This window comes from Canis lupus, chromosome 11 (assembly GCF_003254725.2).
Source record: "Canis lupus dingo isolate Sandy chromosome 11, ASM325472v2, whole genome shotgun sequence".
NCBI classification, from domain to species: Eukaryota; Metazoa; Chordata; class Mammalia; order Carnivora; family Canidae; genus Canis; species Canis lupus.
The window spans coordinates 65,352,524-65,374,139 of record NC_064253.1 but is presented as its reverse complement, the minus strand read 5'-3'; the positions used below and the strand labels follow the sequence as shown (position 1 = coordinate 65,374,139).

The following is a 21,616-nucleotide window of genomic DNA, read 5'->3' as shown; positions in this document are numbered from 1 at the left end:
CACCCAGGGATCCCACCATTTTACCTATTTTAAAGTGTATAATCCAGTAGTAATGTTTTCACAGTATTGTACAACTGTTACCTCTATATAGCGTCAGAACAATTTTTTCACCCCAAAAGGGAACATATATCCATTAAACAGTCATTCCTGATTTCCTCCTTTCCCCACCGCCTGGCCACCAATAATCCACTTTCTGTCTCTATGGATTTGCTTATTCTGAATATTTCATATAAATGGAATCATACAATATGTGATCTTTTGTGTCTGTCTTAGTACAATGTTTGCAACTTTTCATGTCATAGCATGCATGTATCAGTACATCATTCCTTTTTTATGGCTGAGTGATAGTCCATTGAATGGACATACCACATTTTGTTTATCCATGTATCAGTTGATGGACATTTGGGTTATTTCCACCTTTTGGCTACTGTGAATAGTGTTGCTATGAGCATTCATGTACAAGTTTTGTTTGAACATCTGTTTTCTTTTGTATATGCAGTTCCTCAGAGTAGAATTACTAGGTCATATAGTAATTCCATGTTTAATTCATTGAAAAACCACCAAACACTTTTTTCATGATGTCTGTACCATTTTACATTTCCATTGGCAACTTGAGAATTTCTCTATATCCTTGCCCTGGTTATTTTCCATATTTTTGTATTATGACCATTCTAGTAGGTATGAAGTAGTATCTCATTAAAGTTTTTATTTGTATCTACCTAATTCCTAATAACATTGCACATGTACAATCATTTTTATTGGATTCTGGGCATTGTGATGATTGCCTTGTTGAGTGTCTAGATTTTGTTGCCTTCCTTTAATCTGTGTTGGATTTTATTCTGGAAGGTAATTAATTTACTTCTAGATATTTTTGGTCCTTTCAAGGTACTTTTAAAGCTCTGTTAGAGGGGCATTGGGGTGGCTCAGTGGTTGAGCGTCTGCCTTTGGCTCAGGTCGTTATCCCGGGGTCCTGGGATTGAGTCCTGCATCAGACTCCCTGCATGGAGCCTGCTTCTCCCTCTGCCTGTGTCTCTACCTCTCTCTCTGTGTCTCTCATGAATAAATAAATAAAATCTTAAAAAAAAAAAAGCTCCATTAGAGCATATGTAAGGTAGCCTTTGCTTCCAGGCTAAGCCCTGTTCTTAAGGTGCAGCCTTTTGCAGATTCTAATGAATGCCTTGAGTGTTCAGTGAGGTTTCTCCACTTTGGTCAGATTGAAGTGTTGCTTACCTCTGTGAAGGTTCTGGTAGTTGTTCAGCTTACAGCTTCACATAAGTATCTTTCCCTAGTAATTACTCTAGAATAGTCTTATGCCTTAAAGGCACAGCTTATTATTTGGTCAGACATTCAAGACAATCCACATGCAGATTTATGGAGTGATTTATCTATGTACCCATTCCTTTCTAGTGCTCCATAAAAATTCTAGCCAGTTTTGCCTCGCTGAACTCTAGTCTTTGGGTTCTCAGCTTATTAAGACCACTGTACTCTGCTTAGATTCCTCCTCCTTCTGTCAACTGTCTGGTAAATGCCTCCATATAGGAAGCTGGGATGATCATAGTTTTCAACTCATTTATTTTTCTTCTATCAGGTGTCACAATCCTGTGCTGCCAATTGTATGTTGTCTAGAAATAATTGTTATATATTTTGTCCAGTTTGCTAGTTGTTTACAGTACAAAGGCACTTTTTCTACCGAAAGTAGAAATATAACTTTTTTTTTTTTTTTTAGGTACTATCTCATAAGAGCTAGGAAGCTTCTTTCCCAAAGCTCAGTTCACCTGCAAACCTCCAATGCCTCTCATTAGTCATAGTGGGGTAATAAATTTGCTTGTTTCTGAACCAGTCTCTTTTGTTATCAGATTATGATAATTGCAAATCAATTGCTATGGTGAGGTGGCCTTAGTTCTTGATTTCCTTAGTCCAATCAAGACTCACCCTTGAAACTGAAGGTGGAGTCTGGTGACCTCTAGAGTATTTGAAATCCATGGGGCAGGGGTATATTCAAGAATGAAAACTATGGATAATGTTAGGGTGACAGAGGTGGGGATTGGATTCTGGGGTAGGCAACTAGCAAATATTCACTACATCCATTTTATAAATGGTAAGTGGAAGGACAGAGAAGTTAGGTGACCTGATCTGACATCCCAGGTATAGTCAGGGACTGAATTAGGATTTAAACCCTAACTCATTTGACTCCAAAGGCAATGAGGATGACAGAGCAATGTAATTAGATTTTATAAATTATATAGCACTTTGATGTACCTTCTTTTATTTTAATACTTCCATCAATCTATTGGGTTAAGCAAGGCAGATATTGGCCCCATTTTACAGATGAGGAAACTGTATCTCAAAGAAATAAAGTGACTAATTAAAAAAATGCATGGCTAATGCACAATAGGGACTGTTACCCGCAGCCTCGTGTTCTTTCCATGGAATACAATCATTCCAATATTCGTTTAGTTATTTAGCACAGTTTTTTGTTTTTTTCCATTTTCCTTACCTGTTAAAGAGAATAGATTCCAGAACTTCATTGTGACCATTTGGTTTTTGTTTCTTAATTTTACAGCCGAGTTCCTTTCACTGGGAGTCACAAACCACATAACGAAAGATAAAATAATGTGTTTGTTTTATTCCTTTTCTTGGTGAAAGGTCTTGGCTCATGGGATAAGTTCGCTTTGTTTGGCAACTTGAGATAACCAGAAATTGATTACTTGAATCATTTTAATCTCTTTATCACTTTAATCTTTTCATGCAGAATTAAAGATGGTCATAGGTCAGAGACTACAGGCGAGAAGATCACCGTACATGCTTTTTCTAAAAGTAAAGAAAACAAGTGGAAGACAGTATCTTGGAAAGAACAAGGGCTTTGGAATCTAGGAGACCTGAACTAAATCCTACCTCCTTACTTAGTCACTTAACTATTTTAAGCCTCAGTTTTCTTGGTTATGAAATAGGGATAATAATAAATACTTAGAAGGATCATTTTAAGAATTAAATAAAGTAAGGAAGGTTCATAATGTAGCACCATCATACAGTGATGGTTCAATAACAGCTATTATTATTGCTATAAATATGGAATTATAGAAAATTCTGGAGTTCCTAGAGCAGGACATTAACATTTTTATCTTTGTCAGATCCTTTCTTCCAGGCTTATCAAATCCATCAGGAAGAGAATCAGGGTCCAAGGTCTTAATCCTAAAATGGGTTAGGCTGAAATGGTTACTTTCTCTTAGACTGAAAACCATTGTAGACTTGAACCCCTTCATGTCGAGCAGTGAGCCCTAGAGCCAGAATGTGACCTTGAATATCTTTCTAGGCTTCAATTTCAACATCCATACAATGAGGATGATGATAATAAATGTGTCCACTTACAGAAATTGTTAAAAATGAAATGAGATAGGGGGCACCTGGCTGGCTCAGTCAGTAGAGCATGCATGCAACTCTTGATCTTGGGGTTGTGCGTTCAAGTCCCACATTGGGGTAGACATCTTAGAGATAAAATGTTTAAAAATGGAAGGAGATGACCTATATAAAACACACTGTGACTAACATCTACCAACAACCCAAAAAGTGCTGTTTTATATTGCTCAAATTGGATAAGAACCTGAGGTAGAGAATGAAGATAATTTCCTGGTTCCCCATGAACTCCTTTTTATTCCTTAAAGTTTGTTTGTTTATTCATTCATTCATTCATTCATTCATGAGAGACACAGAGAGGCAGAGACATAGGCAGAGGGAGAAGCAGGCTCCCCGCGGGGAACCTGATGTGGGACTCAATCCCAGGATCACACCCTGAGCCAAGGGCAGATGCTCAACCACTGAGCCACCCAGGTGTCCTGGTTCTCCATGAATTCTGCATTTAATTCCCAACATGTAGGCTTTCCCCAACCACATAGAATTATTTATTAGCTTTTCCTAAATGCCTATGTCACCTTTTTTCATTATTTTTATTTATTTATATTTTTAATCTCTCAAGAGCTGGACAATCCCTTGAAGCTAGACTGCAGAGAAAGCTACTGAAGGTGTAACAGGTAAATGTTATACAGGGCAGACTGATTCTGGGCAGAAGCTGTAAACCCTTAAAAAGAGGATGGGAAGGGGATCCCTGGGTGGCGCAGCGGTTTGGCGCCTGCCTCTGGCCCAGGGCGTGATCCTGGAGACCTGGGATCAAATCCCACATCCGGCTCCTGGTGCATGGAGCCTGCTTCTCCCTCTGCCTGTGTCTCTGCCTCTCTCTCTCTCTCTGTAACTATAATAAATAAATAAATAAATTTTAAAAAAAGAGGATGAGAAAAAATACTGAGTTAGAAAATGTGGCCAGCAGAAGAAGGTGAGAGGCATAGAGTTGGGGGGAGGAAGGAACTTGAGGAAAGTGTTCAGTGCAAAGGTGGTTGTTTTTTTTAAGGATTTTATTTATTCATGAGACACACACACACACACACACACACACACACACACACAGAGGCACAGGCACAGCCAGAGGGAGAAGCAGGCTCCATGCAGGGAGCCAGATGTAGAACTCGATCCCAGGGTCCTGGGATCATGCCGTGAGCCAAAGGCAGATGCTCCAGGAGCAAAAGTTTCAAGAAACTGTGAGAAGAACTATAGGTTTCAGGGGAGGAATAATGGCATATTTCTAGGTCTGAGAATGGAGAAGTGGGTAAAGGGACTTGAGGTCAGATAATACATCTGTCCCATGGTGGCCCACTATGATGCTAAGTGGGAAACAGAAGAGTCTCAAGAGGGCCTCCCTCCCAGACATGGTGGAAGGGAACTCCATTCATTGATCTGATCTTCTAGGCGACTTAGTGTCACATACTTGCCACGTCAGTAAATTCTCACAGCAACTACTTGAGGTCACATGACTAGTCAATGTTAGAAATAGCCATCTTGTATCATCCCATTTAACATAGTTATCTTGCCTTTGTGAAACCTGTGGACTATTTCCATTGGAGATGGCAGCAAATTTATATAAGCAAAGATTTGGTAGATGAGCAAGTAAACATCAGTTCAGTAAGGGACTAAGTATGGTGGACAAAGCAAGATGGAGAATGTAAATTTGGCATAATGGGAGCAATTATTGATAAGCTTGGATTCGTGCACTGTAAATGCCAACTTGGAAACAGTCTAAAATTTTTTGATGATTCAAATGATCTCCCCATGTATTAAAATAATTTTTAATATAAAATTTATGCTTCTTCCCTTCCCCCCCGCCCCCGCCTTCAACACGAGCGTATTCCCTATTGTATCTAGATTCTTATGAATCTAGGTTTAAGGTGTTTTTTAGAACTCTTACGGAAACCATATAGTTCAGTGAAGATTTCCCACAATTTCCCACCACACCCCAAGGACTTCCTGTTGGTCACATATGGTGGCCTCAGTGAGCTCAGTCTCTTTCCTCCGTTTCAACCATGAACAGGTGAAGGGCATATACCAATTGTAAAATCCATCGAGGTACTTGGCCTACCTTGGAGTCAACTCCTACCCTCCTACCTCAACAAATTTAGCCTAATGAGAGAGATGTGGGCCAAGGCATTCAGGTTCTCTGCCTCCATATGCTCTAGGAAGGTGGGGTTGGGATCTTTGACCCCTAAGGCTTTTTTTTTTAACTGGTTCCTTCTCTAAATAACTTATGGTCTGACAAAGTGACCTCAGCATTGGCCGGAGGCCAGCAGAATATCCCCCTAAGAGCAGGATTCAGGCCCCCATGCCATCACCCTCTGAAAAGAAGTCCCTTGGAATAGGCATTTTTCATCTTATCTCACAAAATTCTTACCTACAAACATCAAGTTTGCCTCTACTTTCCTCCAGGCCATGAATAATATGCAATCAGCTTGCTTTTCAAAGCTATCCTATCCCTACAACCAAGTTTGTATCTTCCATTTCTGTAGCATCTGCCCTTTGCCTGGGTCAGTTTCCAGAACCACTCTCTCATTAAATTAGCTCTTTTCTTTTTTAACTTATCTATATCTCTTCATAAATGCTTAAACTGATAGGTAACTAAGTGTTCTCTTCAAGGAAAGATTTCCCTCTGAGATGGGTTCCACAGCCGCACCATTTATTTCTGGATGGACACCTTTCTCAGTAACTGCTGTCTACCAGCCATCCCTAAATAGAGTTTTCCTGTGACTGATAGTCTGGCATTCCCTGAAGTTCTTGCTTCTTCCTTTGTCGCTGGACAAAGGCATTAATGATCACAACGTCCCACCCTCTATCAGGGTGTTAGTACAAGGACACATGTGGGATAGAGAGTGCCGTAGTTCCCTTCCAGTAGGATGCTATTGGTCACATTCCCGGAAACCATTTCCCTTGATCCCCAACTCATCCAAAGCTGGGAAATATCCAGAGAATCAGCTGCCCCACCAAAGTCTTCTACCAGTAGGATTTCGATGTGTCCTGATTTTCTGCTTTGGAGCCAGATTTCCCTACCATCTGCCTCTGAGAGAACAGAGTTGGGGATGAGAAAGATGGGATCTGATCCCCTGCAGCCAAGGAGCTTTGTGGAAGCATGTTGAGGATCTGTTTAGGACTAGGTTCATTCTCATGTGTAATGTAGCATTTTCCCCCCAGGAAACAGGAGGCCTAACACTAAAAACAGTGTTTGGCTTTTATAAGTCACTCTAAAAATTTAATGAGACCCTAGTATTGAGATTCTGCTCATAGTACTGAGGTGGTTTCTTTTAGTCAATGACTAGTCCCTGCGGTCCCTGGGAGCTAGAAGAGGAAGTGAGTAAGAGAAAAAGCTGATGAGGAGAAAGAATGACAGGTCCCAGATTTCCTTTGTTTTCCTTTCCTTTCCTTTCTTTGGCTCAGGGTGGGAAATAATAATCTTAGGAGTCTACCCATGTTACTACCTTTGGGCCACAGATACAGAATCCTTAGCAGTAATTAAAAGTAACCAAAAGGAGACATCTTTTGAAAACTTCCAATTTGTCAGAAGTACAGACTTGTAGGCTTTCTTGTCCATCCTACCTGAAGTATTCCTTTCCTGCCTTCTCTTGTACCTGCCAATTCTTTTAACCCACATTCTAATAAGTGGTACATTTCAAAGTCAATTTGTTCAAGCACAAACCCCAAAATAGCACAGCAGCATAACTCAGGTCAAATTTGAGAAAGTTACCTTTCTCACACATTCTATGGGTTTGGAAAAATATAGAAGTTCAAAAATTGTGGGGAACTACATGTCTTGGTGTGAGAATAAATTTAAACAGGGAGAAAAGATCATGACCTCCAGGATTTCCTACCTAAGGAGAGGGAAGGCGTCTGGTCCTTCATCTCCCCTTCCCATGCCAAGTGCTTGGCTAAAATTCTATCTTGCCGAAAGACTGCTGAGGGAAGGGTATCTCATACTTCTGGAGCTTGATTCCTAACTAAAACATTGTCAGCTCAGAATTCAGCAATTTTTTATTTTTTGTGGGTGGGGGTGGAGTGAGGTGGGGGAGACATTCCTTTGTTTTTGGAAGACCACCACAAATACCTTATTTTGAGTTGGAAAGGAGAGAGAACATGTGGTTGCCAGGAACTAAAGTCCTCTGCTATTCCTATAAAAGGTTGACTTCATTGTGGGCAGAGTTTAATCTTTGCAGATTTTATTTCCTTTAGGAAAATACTGCTTTTCTAAATATGACTTGGACTGCACTGTTATTGAAAGCTATTTGTTATTCTCATGAAGTGTGTGTGTATGTGTGTGTTTTCACAGTTATCCACAGGCTATATCTACATAATGTAATATGACATATATTATATATTATTTTATACCTGATATATATTATATATAGTATATATTATATATATAAAATATATAGTATACTCTTTGTACCTTGTATAAAATATACATATTGAATATACTGTATATTTTCACTTGAAAACAATTTGTTTAATGCAATTCAATTGTCACTAAGTCAGCGAGGGGTCAGGGAATTACTATGCTTATTTTAACTTTTTCTGAAAAAGCCTTTAATGAAGGCTGAGATTTCAAGAGCTCTTAGCACACAGAAAAGGGTCAGAAGTTGACAAATGGTACTGGAGAGTGGAGCATAACCTGATAGACATCAAAGATGGGAATGTGGGAACATTGGAATAAGAGGGTAGCAAGAAGTTTAGCCTGAAAGAAATGAAGATATCATAAGGAAGTAGCCTGATGGAATTAAAAAGGGGGAACAAAGCAGATAGTGTTGGACCCTGTGTGCAGTGAGCTATGTGAGTTGCATAAATGAATAGGCCTAAAGCTTGGAATTTATAATAGGATCTGTATTTTAAAGCTAGAAGGGACTTTGAAAGGGAACAGAGCACTAATGATGCGCCAAGCGTAATGCTTTCATATGTGTATTTTCAGGGACGGCGATAGCTCGGAAGCTAGTTAGTCGTAGATTCAAATCTGGACTCTGCCACTTTTTTGCTTTGTGATCCTGGGCAAATTGATTAACTCACTCTTTTTCTTTTCTTTTCTTTTCTTTTCTTTTCTTTTCTTTTCTTTTCTTTTCTTTTCTTTTCTTTTCTTTCTTTCTTTCTTTTTTTCTTTTCTTTTCTTCTTTTCTTTCTTTCTTTTCTTTCTTTTCTTTTCTTTCTAAAAGATTTTATTTATTTATTCCTGAGAGACACACAGAGAAAGACAGAGACACAGGCAAAGGGAGAAGCAGGCTCCCTGCAGGGACCCCGATGGGGGACTCAAGGGACTTGATCCCAGGACCCCAGGATCACGACCTGAGCTGGAGGCAGACGCTCAATCACTGAACCACCCAGGTGCCCCTTAATTAACTTTCCTGAGCTCCGATTTCCTCATGTAAAATACAGGGAGAGAAAGTCTTCCTTTGGAAGGGTTTTGTGTGAATACAAATTAAAAAGTTCAGTGAAGTGCATGGAATACTGTGGCTCCCCCGTGACTATTTTCTGCTATCCCTTTGACAGTGGGGCGCACAGAGACTTAGAGATTAGGTGTCAACTTTGATAATGAGAGTTGGCCAAAATCAGGTTTCCTTTTCCCTGGTCTGATTTTTCCCGTTACACTTGGTCACCACTCAAATTTGAATGACCTCTACTAGGCAACCTGGATGCATGTGGTGATGCCAGGTCACTATGCTGTTTCTAGGAAGGCAGCTACTCCTTTCTGTTTCCTAGAAAAGCATAAAAAGCAGCACTGTTGTGGAGACAGCAAGGCAGATGGCCAATCAACTGTCCCCGAAGGTACATACTTGAATCCTGTGGTTGGGTTAGAAAGGAACTGTGAGGTACTGTAGAGTAGTGATGGCAGGCACTCAGCAGGTCTGAGCAGAACAGTGCAAGCATTTAGTAAGGAAAAGCTTTTGGGTTATTGTGGACAGAAGATGAAAGCTATTTTTCAACTTTGAGATAATATTTCCTCTGTCACTTCCTGGCACAATTATCTGGACATTAACAAGACGCATGACTGAACTTTGAACTCACTGATTGGGGTTTGCAGGGAGCAGAAGTTCCAAAAACCCTGTGAGGTCCTTGTCCGCTCCTACCTAAGCACTCTGAGCCTCCCCAGTTGTCTTAGTCACTCTGGAGAGATTTAATAGGGCACAAGTCCAAGCTCCTTCTCTTTCCCCATTTGTTTTCTATGGCAAAATCTACAAGGATGACCGTGTCTGTATATCGTACAGGCTAAGAGCCATGTGACTTGTGGTTTTCCAAACTTAACTGGTAGCTCTTTCCAATGTGTAATACCCACCCTGCTCCTAGGAACACACCCTGGGAGCAGATATGTAGATTTGTTGATGTGTGGACATGAGACATCGAACCCTCTGTTGGGGGCTGTGGTCTCGGTGGGCAGACGGGAAACAGGCCCGCGGAGTGGCCTGTTCTCAGACGGTAACTGGAAGGATTGATGTCATGTCACAGTCTATATTTCACAATAAAGGCACTAAGCCTACCTCTCTATCCTCTCAGAACTGAACCATGTGCAAAAGCCAAAAAAAAAGGAAACCTAAAAGCAGAACATGAAGAATATGTTCCATGATAAGCTTAGGAAGGAGGTGAAAAGTTTAAGTGAATGAAAAACAGAATCATTGTCAATGGTTGGATATTGTGATTCGACATACAAATGCACCCAGCTATTAAGCAACTGGCAGCTGTCTTTTGGGGGCAAAAGAAAATGCTACAGGATATAAGATAGTTGCTTAGCTCTCCACCCCCTACCCGTTACCCCCAACCCCAGCATGATAAAATGCAGGCTTTTACCAACTCTTGTGTGCTATGGAGGAAGAAGTTTAACGGCAATGAAAGAGCAGACCCCTGCCACAGGGACACGAAGCTGGTATAATCAGAGAAGGGAAAAGACCCTATTATTTAGGATAAACAAGAAGGGGAAAGCCATTTCATTCGTTCCCAATGATCCACAGAAAACAGGCCACAGCTCTTAAAACCTAGTGGCTAATTTTTATTTGTGAATAGATCTGACTTTTTTTTTTTTTTAATGGGTTTTCCATCTGTGTTGGTGGAATTCCAGTCAAGAAACTCCGATCCTGGCTCCTTTGATCTTGTGCTCACCTTTCAAAGCTATAAAAAAAAAAAAGGTCTTCTTTTTCCTTTATGTAAAAGTACTTCCAGCCAATATTTAATGTGAAAGAGATGTTTATCGGACTGGGGATGGGCATATTGAAGCTATTCGGGGGCTGGGGCTTGGTCCTCTCTTTCCATCACTTCATTTTCTTATGAAGTGATCCTTGTCTTTATCCCCACCAGCCTGGATCCCTTGACTGATGGTTCCTGCTGGGAATCTGTACAGCCGAGCGAGGTATAGGCACCAATGCATCAAGTTATTATAAAAATAAGTGAGAACAAGAAGAATTAAAGGGAGATTGCTGTGTAAGGGAGAAGTGTGTATTAATTCAATGGCAAAATCTGTGACTGACAGCAGGCTGTGATTATTTCAGAGAGCTGACAATTCGAGGACTGTCCCCACCAGATCTTGATGTGGAGTCCAGACTCAGAGGCGGTATTTGGAAGATAATACTCAGTGGGCGCTGCTGTTACATCCCCCCTTCCTATCTCGAGGAAAGGTATCTGTAAGTTATTTAAATTCAGCAAATCAAATAGGTCTCTTTGTGGACTTTTGCAAATAAAACAGAATTTGTTATTTTAAAAACCAACCCATGACGATAAAATGGATCTTTTTTTCAAGTGAAAGAGCTTTTCTCATTCCCGGACACAAAGCCTAGTCATCTGAGACAATTCTACTAACCAGCTAACTTTACATATAATTAGCATTTCTTATGTGAGGTAAACATGGGTATAGCATTCCTGCTACGCCTGACATTTAAAGCAAAACACTCAGGGAGGCAGAAATGCCTCCACTTTAAGGAAAATGGATTTGTGATCGACCTTAGCAAAATAAGATGAATATTTGCACAGCAAAAAAGAAGTCATTATTTGATTCAAAAAATTCCTGTAAATTTTCTTTAAATTGCATACAAGGAAAAAAATTAAAAAAAATGAATTACATACAAGGAATAGGTATAGTTTAAATACATGTTTCTTAGCCATAATTTAATTAATAGGCAACTCTTCAGGAACCTTGACTGCAATAAAAACCAGTACATTTCTAAGCAGTATTCTCTTAGCTTTTTGTTTTTAATAAAACAACCACCACAGACTGCCTGCATTACTCACTTCTGCAGGCAACAGGTCTTGAAGAGATTTTTTTTTCCTGTTCTACTAACACAGAACTCTAAAAGCATATGGAAGAAAGAAGCCTTTTTATATAGGCCCATAGGATGGAAACTTTCTTGAAAAGCAATTAGTGAAATTGTGGTAAAGGATAAAGGAGGGCAGGACAATGTTGGCTTTTAAATATCTATTTATCACACATTCCATAGGATGGAAAAGAAACGCTGGAGCAATAGGTCAGCTGTTTAAATGTCTCTCCCCAAATCAAAGAGGGAGGGGACTTTATGGATCCCAGCTGTGCTTACTTTTGGGTTTCCTGGCTTTTTACCATTCTGTAGTTTGTAGTCTACGTGTCCAAAGCTCAAGGGAGATTTCAGCCCAGCAGCTCTTGCCCAGCATGCTTTTCCTCTCTCTCCCTCCCCTCCCCTCTTGTCTCCTCCCCTCCCATCCCCTTCCCTGTTTTTGGTAAAGAATAACAGATACTTGTATTGCTCAGCATAGTGCCATGATACACTTAAATGCCAGAGCAAAGCTGGGCAGTATGGGGGGGGGGGGAGAGAAAGAGAGAGAGAGAGAGAATGAGAAAGAAGGGATGAAGAAAGAATAAAAGGGAAGGAGGAAGACTAAAAACCAGAAAGTGAGTGGACTGTATTATATTCAGTTCCAGAGAAAGAAAAAAGGAAGGGAGAAAGGAAGGAAGGAGCCAAAAAATGAAGAATTGAGAGGACCTAAGGCTTTATCTGTTTTTTTTTTTTTAACTTCCTAAGGTTTAGCATTCATCATCATCACCTAGAAAGCTTGTAAAATAAAGAATCCCAACACTTGCTGACAGTTTCTGACTTGGCAGAGGCCCAGGAATCTGCATTTTAACAAGACACAACTTAATAGCCATAATGTGGAATAATAGCAAAAATGGTGAAAGGCAGATCCTCTCAGGTATCTGGGACTGCAGATGTTGCTGGAAGATGGGCTATGTGGACATGAAAAAGCCACAGAAGCAGGAGGAAGAAGGGACATTTCAGAAGGAATGGGGGAACGTGGCAGGGAAGCAAATAATGAGTCAAACAAAAATGAAACTAATGAGATATGAGGGAAGGGGGTTTCAAAGGTGCGGTGAGTAGTTACAGAGATTCTTTTTAGCTTATAACATCCAGATTTGCCTCTTGAGATGAAACGCAAGGCAGGAAAAGGAGAATAAATAGAAGAGGACCAAGTTGCATCAACTAAATTAGCCAAAACTTGTAACTAAGTTCCTTGATTGCTTGGTCAGTCATATGTCCCAACATTTCTCTTTGAGATATTTATTGCCCAATAAGGAAATCATAAGAAACTACTGTCAGGAATAAATGACTGATTGAATTTGTGGCCCTTTATTCCCAGAAGTTCTGCTTTGGTGCCTACCTTTTGTGAGAGAGGAAGATGGAATTTTAAAGTAACTGCAAGGAAGTCCGATCTAGAAGAGATAGGATTTGAAACCACAGATAGATGGCAGCCTGCTATCCCTTGCTTCAGAAAAGACCACTTCAAAACCTCAAAGTTCAAGTGCCCAGTTTAAGAGTTGAGAGTTCAAAATGGTTTGGTTTGCTACTGATGATTACAAAATTTCATATAAGCGAGTTGGAGGCCATTATGGTGTTGGATGGAAGCCCAAAGTTGGGTTTGTGTAGCACTTCGTGTAAGTTTGAGAAAGGCAACCATTCATCTGAAGAATAAAAGGGGCTGGAGATTATTGGTGGTAGGGTGGGGGTGGCTAAAGCCATCCCAGTCTCTTTTTTGGTGTGCCAGTAATAAGCTGCTATTCCCTGAAGCAGATTCACATAAGGCCTCACAAAAATATGTATAAAACCACAAAGAGAATGAAAACATAAGTCTGAAAGAGGCTGATAAACTATTGCCTACATTCTGGAGGGGACTCAGTTGACTACAAAGACCTTGAAATAACCTGTGGATACCCTACCCTGAAATGAAGCAAAGTGCCACGTCTCTGCCACTGTAGATTCTTTGTCTCAAGAGCAGACATTCACTGTTGAATCCACTCAGTGTCCTTGGGTCATCCACATGAAGATGTGAGAAGCCATCTTTCTAGACACTTCCCTGTACCAGTGCTGCACGATAGCTCTAACCCTATTGAACATTGAGCTAAGTATCGAGGGGGCCTCCCTACATCCGGGGAAGCAGTCCACTAGCTCCAGGATCCTCAGTGTCCACAATATCTTTCCTGACCTCTACACTAGAAGGACGAGAGTGAGATCCCCGTCACCTAATTTCATCGTACCTATTCTTTTTCTCCAAACTCCACTGCAAAAGGAAAGGATGGACTTTCGCTCCTTCCTCTGTGGCAGGGCCTTTGCTTCCTGAGTTCTTCCTTTGTTATACTTGTAGCAGAACTCTGATCAAGTCAGCAATTAAGTGAGCACTCAAAGAATGTGGAAAATCCTTTTCTCTCTGAACAAAGCCATTTGACAGTCAGAAGCTGAACATTTAGTTTTGTTTCTCTTGCATTCCTGCTGTTGACAGTGCTAATTACCCCTGACCGTCATCCAGATTAGATGGATGTTCAAAAAAGGAAAACCACATTAAAATATTTGTCATATTTCACCAATATATACCCAGTTTATCATTTTTAAAGTGCTGCTTGTTTTTATTTGTGGGCCTTTTAAATTGGTATGTAACCCCCTTCTTGAATAAGGGGAGCAAAGTGCCATCTCAGGACCATTGGACTGGTCTTCCCTTCTACTTGGAAGAAGGTGCACTTCTGCCCCTTGCCCACCCCCTTGTCTGCTTTCCTCGAGTCTCTGTTCAAATGCCACCTTTACAAAAGATCTTTCCTGACTCTTCTATCTCAGCTAGGTGCTCCTGTAACAACTCTGCATTGACTTTTCTCTCATCTTCTTTAGAGCTCTTATTGCTACCTGATGTGTAGTTTATTTATTGGCTAATTTTTCTGTCTCCTCCCACTGGAACATCAGCTCCTTGAGGGAGAGCTATGTTTTGTTCCCTATTGCATCCCCCAAGGCCTCGCTTGGGACTCTTCCACATTTATTAAGATGCATTTTTTTTTTTTCTGCTTTGACCTCATTTGGGGATGAGTTATGAATGAAATTATAAATCATTTTTAAACTCCTAAAAGTAACTTTAGGTAGTTATTTTAAAACTTACACTATTGCCATCTGTCTCATAATAGTTGCTTTTAGAATATTTTCATCTAAAAAAAAGGAATATTTTCATCTATATTTATAAGCCCAATTGATTTGTTCTTTCTTTTACTGTATTAAAATCTCCCTGTGCTGCTAAAAATTTTTGCTTTAGTTAATGCAAAATTGTTTGAACACAAAGTCTCATTGCTACATCTTGTTATAAATTATACCATCTATTCATATGAATTGTCCATCTTAATCTCACTTAATTTTTTCCTTGAATATTACTTGAGTTTTTAACTATCATTTGCATAGTGTCCTCTCATTTTGCTTATTTCCAAACTTCTATTTTCTTTTTGTTTTGGTCTGCTTATTTTAAACAGCAGATGATTATTATTTTATTCAAACACTCAACCTTAAAAAAAGACTTCTAAATTTTTTTCATCAATAACTATACCTATACATGCTTTCTGATAATTTAGAAGCACTTCTCAGACATTTTATTTTATATTTAAGTACTTCAATGTATTTTTCTAAAAGAAATAACCCTTTATAACACCACAATACTTTTATCACACCTAAAAATTTAAAATAGTTCCTTAATATCTCAATATCTAGTCCCAGTACAAATTTCCCAAATGTATAATTTTTTAAAGCAGAATTTATTTGTTTGAATCAGAATCTAATTATGGTTTGTACATTGCAAAGGGTCAATATGTCTCTTAAGTTCTGTTGAGTCTAAAGATCTACCTCTGCCCCTGTGTTTTTTTTCTTACTAATTTATCTTTTTTTTTAAAAAAAGGTTTAATTTAGTTATTTGAAAGAGAGAGAATGAGAGAGAGAGGAAGAGGGGCAGATGGAAAGGGAGAAGCAGGCTCCCTGCAAAGCAGAGAGTCCAACTTGGGACTTGATCTCAGGACCCCAGGATCATGGCCTGAGCCAAAGGCAGATACTTAACTGATGGAGCCACCCAGGCACCCTTACTATTGTATCTTTTAATCCATTCCCCCAACTTAAGCTTCTCCAAGTTGTCAGAGAGAGCCTTTGGACTTGACAATGAATGGTATTCTTCACTGATAGCCTCCTACTTACTTGACATTTCTCAGGTTCCATTTAATATACTGGACTGAATCAGGTGCAACAGGTTATCTGTCCCTGCTGCTTCTATTATGTTCACTGCTTAATAGCGGTTTCACCAGATAGTACATATCATCAGTGAGAATCACATATAGTCATTTATGTCAACTCTCTGAAAATCCTCACCCTTCTACTTTCACCTATTATGTCCTGGGGTTGGGGAAAAGGGTGCTGTTAATGGCTAGGGGCCATTGTGACATCTTTTATTATATCAGTAAGTCTGTCCCCACTTGTTAGTGTCTCTCTTTAGAAAGTGTGCACATGGAATTTCTTTATTTTCAGCTGCCAACCTGAATTACCATTTTAAAAAAAGATTTATTTAGTTATTTGAGAGAGAGAGAGAGAGAGAATGAGAACACCCCAGTGGGGGGAGGGACAGGGTGAGAAGGAAAGAGAGAACCTCAAGCAGACTCCCCACTGAGCAGGGAGGCCGACATGAAGCTCAATCTCAGGACTCCGGGATCATGACCTGAGCTGAAGGTAGACACCCAACTGACTGAGCCACCCAGCACCCCCCATACTTGCTACTTTCTAATGCAATTGAACAGTAGTCTGTTTTCATTTCATCTGTGCATTCTCCTTTACATCTCATTGAAGATATCAATTAGAACTTTTTTTTTTTAAGTTCTGTTTAGTTTTCACCATTACTATTGTTACCCGAGGCCATTTTCTCTGATTTTTCAAAAGAAAAATCTTTTTGCCACTCTTCTTTTGGGTGGCAGTTTCTTTTCTTTTCTTTAGTTATTTTTCACTCTCCATTTATTATGAAGAGGGTTAGACTGATGAGCAATAGCCACATGGGTTTTGTTAATGATCTTGTTGGATTGTGTTTACTGTCCTTAGGTAGTTCTTTGCCCTCCACTTCCCTCCTTGGGTAGGGCAGGTAAATGTAGGGATCCTGGATGAAGGGAATTGGCTGGCCTGGGCTAGAAAAGTTTCATCTTTTCAAGATAGAAGCAGACCTGAAGAATGCCCTCAGAACTGCCCTTTTAGTGAATTCTTGGGTGCCCAAACCCCACCCAGTTTACTTTATTACTTGCCCCAAGCGAAGTTCAGGTAAAACGAGGTACACAGGGTACTCCAGGTATGCTTTCAACATTCTGTGGTTTGCTCTCTGGTGACTGACTGATCCTCAGTTTGCCTATTCACCTAATCTTTGTTCATGGGATCCCAGGGACATTGACATCTGGTTAAAAATATAGTTGCTGGGATGCCTGGGTGGCTCCCTTCGGCCCAGGGCGTGATCCTGGAGTCCCGGAATCGAGTCCCACATCGGGCTTCCTGCATGGAGCCTGCTTCTCTCTCTGCCTGTGTCTCTGCCTCTCTCTCTCTCTCTCTGTGTGTGTATGTGTGTGTCTCTCATGAATAAATAAAAATCTTTTTAAGAAATGTAGTTGCTGCTGGGTAGCAGGAAGGAGTTACCATGGTGACTAAGCATGAGTGAGGTTTTACGGATATACAGAGCTATCCCCCTACCCCTACCCCCATGTAGTTTTGTGGTGGAAACTTTATTTAGCAGAGTTTAAAAAATTAATTCCAGGGGATCCCTGGGTGGCTCAGCAGTTTGGCGCCTGCCTTTGGCTCAGGGCGGGATCCTGGAGTCCCGGGATCAAGTCCCCCGTCAGGCTCCCGGAATGGAGCCTGCTTCTCCCTCTGCCTGTTTCTCTGCCTCTCTGTCTCTGTCTCTCTCTCTCTATCATAAATAAATAAATAAATAAATAAATAAATAAATAAATAAATCTTTAAAAAAATTAATTCTGGTATAGTTAACATACAGCATTGTATTAGTTTCAGGTATATGATATAGCAATTCACCACTTCCATGTATTGCCCAGTGCTCATCAAGATAGTGTCTTCTTAATCCCCTTCACCTATTTCACCCATCCCCCCACTGACCTCCCCTCTGGTGCCCATCAGTTTGTTCTCTATAGTCCAGAGTCTGTTTTTTGATTTGTCTCTCTTTCTTTTCCTTTATTTGCTTTATTTCTTAAATTCCACACATGAGTGAAATCGTATGATATTTATCTTTCTCTGACTGACTTGCTTAGCATTATACTTTCTAGTTCCATTCATGTTATTGTAAATGACAAGATTTCATTCTTTGTTATGGCTGAGTAATAGTCCATTATATATACCTATGTATCTTTATCTATATCTATATCTATCTTTTTTTTTAAAGATTTTATTTATTCATGAGAGGGAGTAAGAGAGAGAGAGAGAGGGAGAGAGAGAGAGAGAGAGAGAGAGAAAGGAAGAGACATAGGCAGAGGGAGAAGCAGGCTTCATGCAGGAAGCCCGATGTGGGACTCGATCCTAGAACTCTGGCATCTCGCCCTGAGCCAAAGGCAGATGCCCAACCGCTGAGCCACCCAGGCGTCCCTATATCTATATCTACCATATCTCTATCCATGCATCTATCAGGGGATGCTTAGGCTGCTTCCAAATTTGGTTTTGTAAATAATGCTGCAATAAACATAGGGGTGTATATATCCCTTCAAATTAGTGTTTTTGTAATCTTGGAGTGAATATCTTAGTGCAATTACTGTATCATAGGGTAGTTCTAATTGTAAGTTTGGGGGGAACTTCTATACTTTCTTCTACGGTGGCCGCACCAGTTTGCATTCCCACCAACAGTGCAGGAGGGTCCCTTTTTCTCTACATCTTCACCAACAGTTAGTGTTTCTTGAGGTTTTGATTTTAGCTATTCTGACGGGTGTGAGGTGACATCTCATTCTGGGTTTGATTTGTGTGTCCCTGATGATGAGTGATGTTGAGCACCTTTTCACATGTCTCCTGCCCACCTGTATGTTTTCTTTGGAGAAAGGTCTGTTCGTGTCTGCTGCCCATTTTTAATTGGATTATATTTTGTGTGTGTGTGTTGAATTGTATTGGTTGTTTATATATTTTAGATACTAACCCTTTATTAGATATGTCATTTGCAAATATCTTCTCCCACCCAGTAAGTTGTCTTTTCATGTAGCAAAAATTTTTTTTTTGTAGCAAAATTTTTGACTCCACTCTACTTTAGAAGCCTGCTACACAGAATTATCCATTTTATTTATTTGAGCTGTCCTCACCACATGAAATCTGGAAATACACTCCAGAATTGGCCACTGTGTATGAAGGGCTCAAGTTTAGTGGACTTTATATTCATTACTGTAGTATAATGGTTAATCACAGTGCTTACCACTTCCATAGCCCTATCTAAGAAAAACTGTTCTGTCTATATTATGCCCCACAAATGAAGGGGGAAAGCCAGGTGTATTTTACAGGTTAGGAGCCTCCCCTTTATCTCACTACATTTTAGTTGTCAGGAAGGACAGAGGTTATCTAACCCAAAGGTAGCCAGTCCTATAAGGAGGCCTGAAACAAAAAATTTGTCCAAATAGGGATTAGCTGGGCCAATCGGATTCTCACTCTCAATAATTCAAGTGAAATAGGGTGAGAATCAGGCAGTGGCAGGAAGAACAGAAGAAATGATGATGTTCAGGGAACATCATCAACTTAAAGTTACAAAGAAGCAGAAAACATTTTACTTAAATAAAAGACTTATCATCAAGGGTGATGAATTTAGTTGATTGTAGGAAAAGCAAGAAGACACAGCAGGAGCAGACATTGTGACAACAACTCAGTCACATTAAAGGTGTGCTTTAGAGTATCTACCAACCTGCTGCTCCCAGAGATCCAGCTCCGTCTTCACGAGATCTCTCACAGCTGCAGACTGCACCTGGACTGAGGTGTGGTTATGACAATCGTAGCCTCTGACTTTTGGGGGAAAATGATTGGGTTCTTAATCATCAAACCACACACACTTCCAAAGGTGAGAAAATAGAAAAGTGTCAGATATTTTATGGGAAAAAATTTCTCAACTTCCATTTTCCCCCCTCTTCTTGATGCACTTAAAATGCATGGGAAAGGGGTGCTGGGTGGCTCAGTTGGTTAAGCATCTACCTTCCACTCAAGTCATTACATCCAGCTCCTTGCTTAGCTGGGAGCCTGCTTCTCCCTCTCCCTCTGCTTGCTGCTCTGCCAGCTTGTACACAGACACACAATACTCTCTCATAAATAAATAAATAAATAAATAAATAAATAAATAAATAAATATTAAAGATTATAGGGAGAGATATGGTGTCCTGTTCCGAAATATTTGGGAGAATTGTTAGCAGAGTGAGTGCCATCCTCCTGATGAACCCAAATGACACTGACTTACCCCTGATAACATCTAAGCAGTCAAGTCCAAGAAATGAACCAAAATGAAGTTCTCATACTTGATGGGCTTCCTTCTTCATATTTAAGCAGAGATATTTTCTCAATATTGTTTGATAAAAGTTTCAGCTTTGTTGTAAGAGGACAAAGCACTAAGGTGATGGCTGCATTAGTTGGTGAAGCTTGAAGATCAAAGATCCTGGCCAGATGGAGTGTGATTGAGGAAACATTATGGATTGGAAATGATCTGTTATGAAAGAGTGGAAGAGAAAACAGTAAGATTCAGAAAATAGAAATATTCGAGTAGAGGTTAAGCTGCTATATAAAAAAAAGAGAATCCAAAATATAGGAGCTTCAATAACAGAACTGTGTTTCCCTGTCACGTGACAGTCTAGTGCTGAGTGGCCCCGGTCGGTGGGGCAGCTCTCCTCTCTTCAGTTAGTGATTCAAAGACACTGTTTCTTTCATCCTGTTGGTTCTCTGGTCCCTAGGGTGTTGTCCTTGCTGATTGTTTGAAATCGAATCAAGCTAGAAGATGGAGAGCAAGCAATGTCCTTTAAAGCAAATGATGTAGAAATTGCACACATCTCTCCCACGCACACTCTTCCACCTCCGTTAGTGTGAACCAATCACATGATTGTAACTGACCGCAAAGTTGGCGTGGAAGCAGAGACTCTAGCTGAACATCCCTGTACCCAGCTAAAATGCCACTCCTGGGAATAAGAAAAGTTGATGGTTTCTGGTGACCACTGGTCGCCTGCCACACCAGGCTAATCCCTATATAGGGAACACATTTTGTGGAAAGTAGAGAAACTCAGGTCAGTGCCTTTCCCTAAGGCACAAAGCATCTTTGTGCGTTACTGGCTAAAAGGTAAGTCTCTGAAATCTGTCACAATAACATAAATGAAACTTTTTAGTTACTACCTTTTGAAATTGTTTTCTTTTCAACTTTATCCCCAAGGATTCTGTGTGAAAGTACAGAACATTTTCTTTGCCTTTCTAGGAAGGGCAATCTAGACCCTCTCTTTTAATGCCCTGAAAGATTAGCTCTGCTCAGGGATATCCTTAAATCCCAACCTTTTTGTTTTTCTCCAGAGCCTTCTTCAAGGGCTCCATTGTTTCCCCGCACAAAGGAACACAAAGCAAACTCTCCAAAGGGGCCCGGGACCCTTAGTGCTTTCCTTCTGTCAGAACTCCTTGGGCAGCTCAAAAAGCTTAAATACAGATTAGACTTTTTTGGCTTATGTAAGTTAAAACATCGAGGGACAGACTGTAGGTACACCTTGATCCAGGGGTTCAAATGATGTCTGCAGGATATTATCTCACTCCCTCTCTGTCCCTGTATGCTACTTTTCTGAGTGTTGGCTTACCCTTTTGGCAAGTTCTCATTCGTGGTGGCCTCTGACATTTTAGGTATTCAGTCTCACAGCTCCAATTGTAGCAGGAAAGGAGAATGTATTCCTTTCTCATCAGCTCAAGCAAAAGTACCCAAGATTGTACATCATTGGCTC

At 40.2% G+C, this 21,616-nt stretch overlaps 1 long non-coding RNA gene across 3 annotated transcripts in view; it reads left to right on the top strand.

Annotated features, from left to right (window-relative positions):
- Window positions 1–14,207, top strand: part of LOC125752181 (uncharacterized) — a 31,841-nt gene extending 17,634 nt beyond the window's left edge. For 2 of the 3 annotated variants that reach the window (XR_007401043.1, XR_007401045.1), the window contains exons 4-6: window positions 3,974–4,028; window positions 10,893–11,018; window positions 13,006–14,207. This is a non-coding gene — a long non-coding RNA (uncharacterized LOC125752181). The remainder of the gene's footprint in view (window positions 1–3,973; window positions 4,029–10,892; window positions 11,019–13,005) is intronic. The other variant, XR_007401044.1, reaches the window with a different exon arrangement.
- Window positions 14,208–21,616: the final 7,409 nt, after the last annotated feature.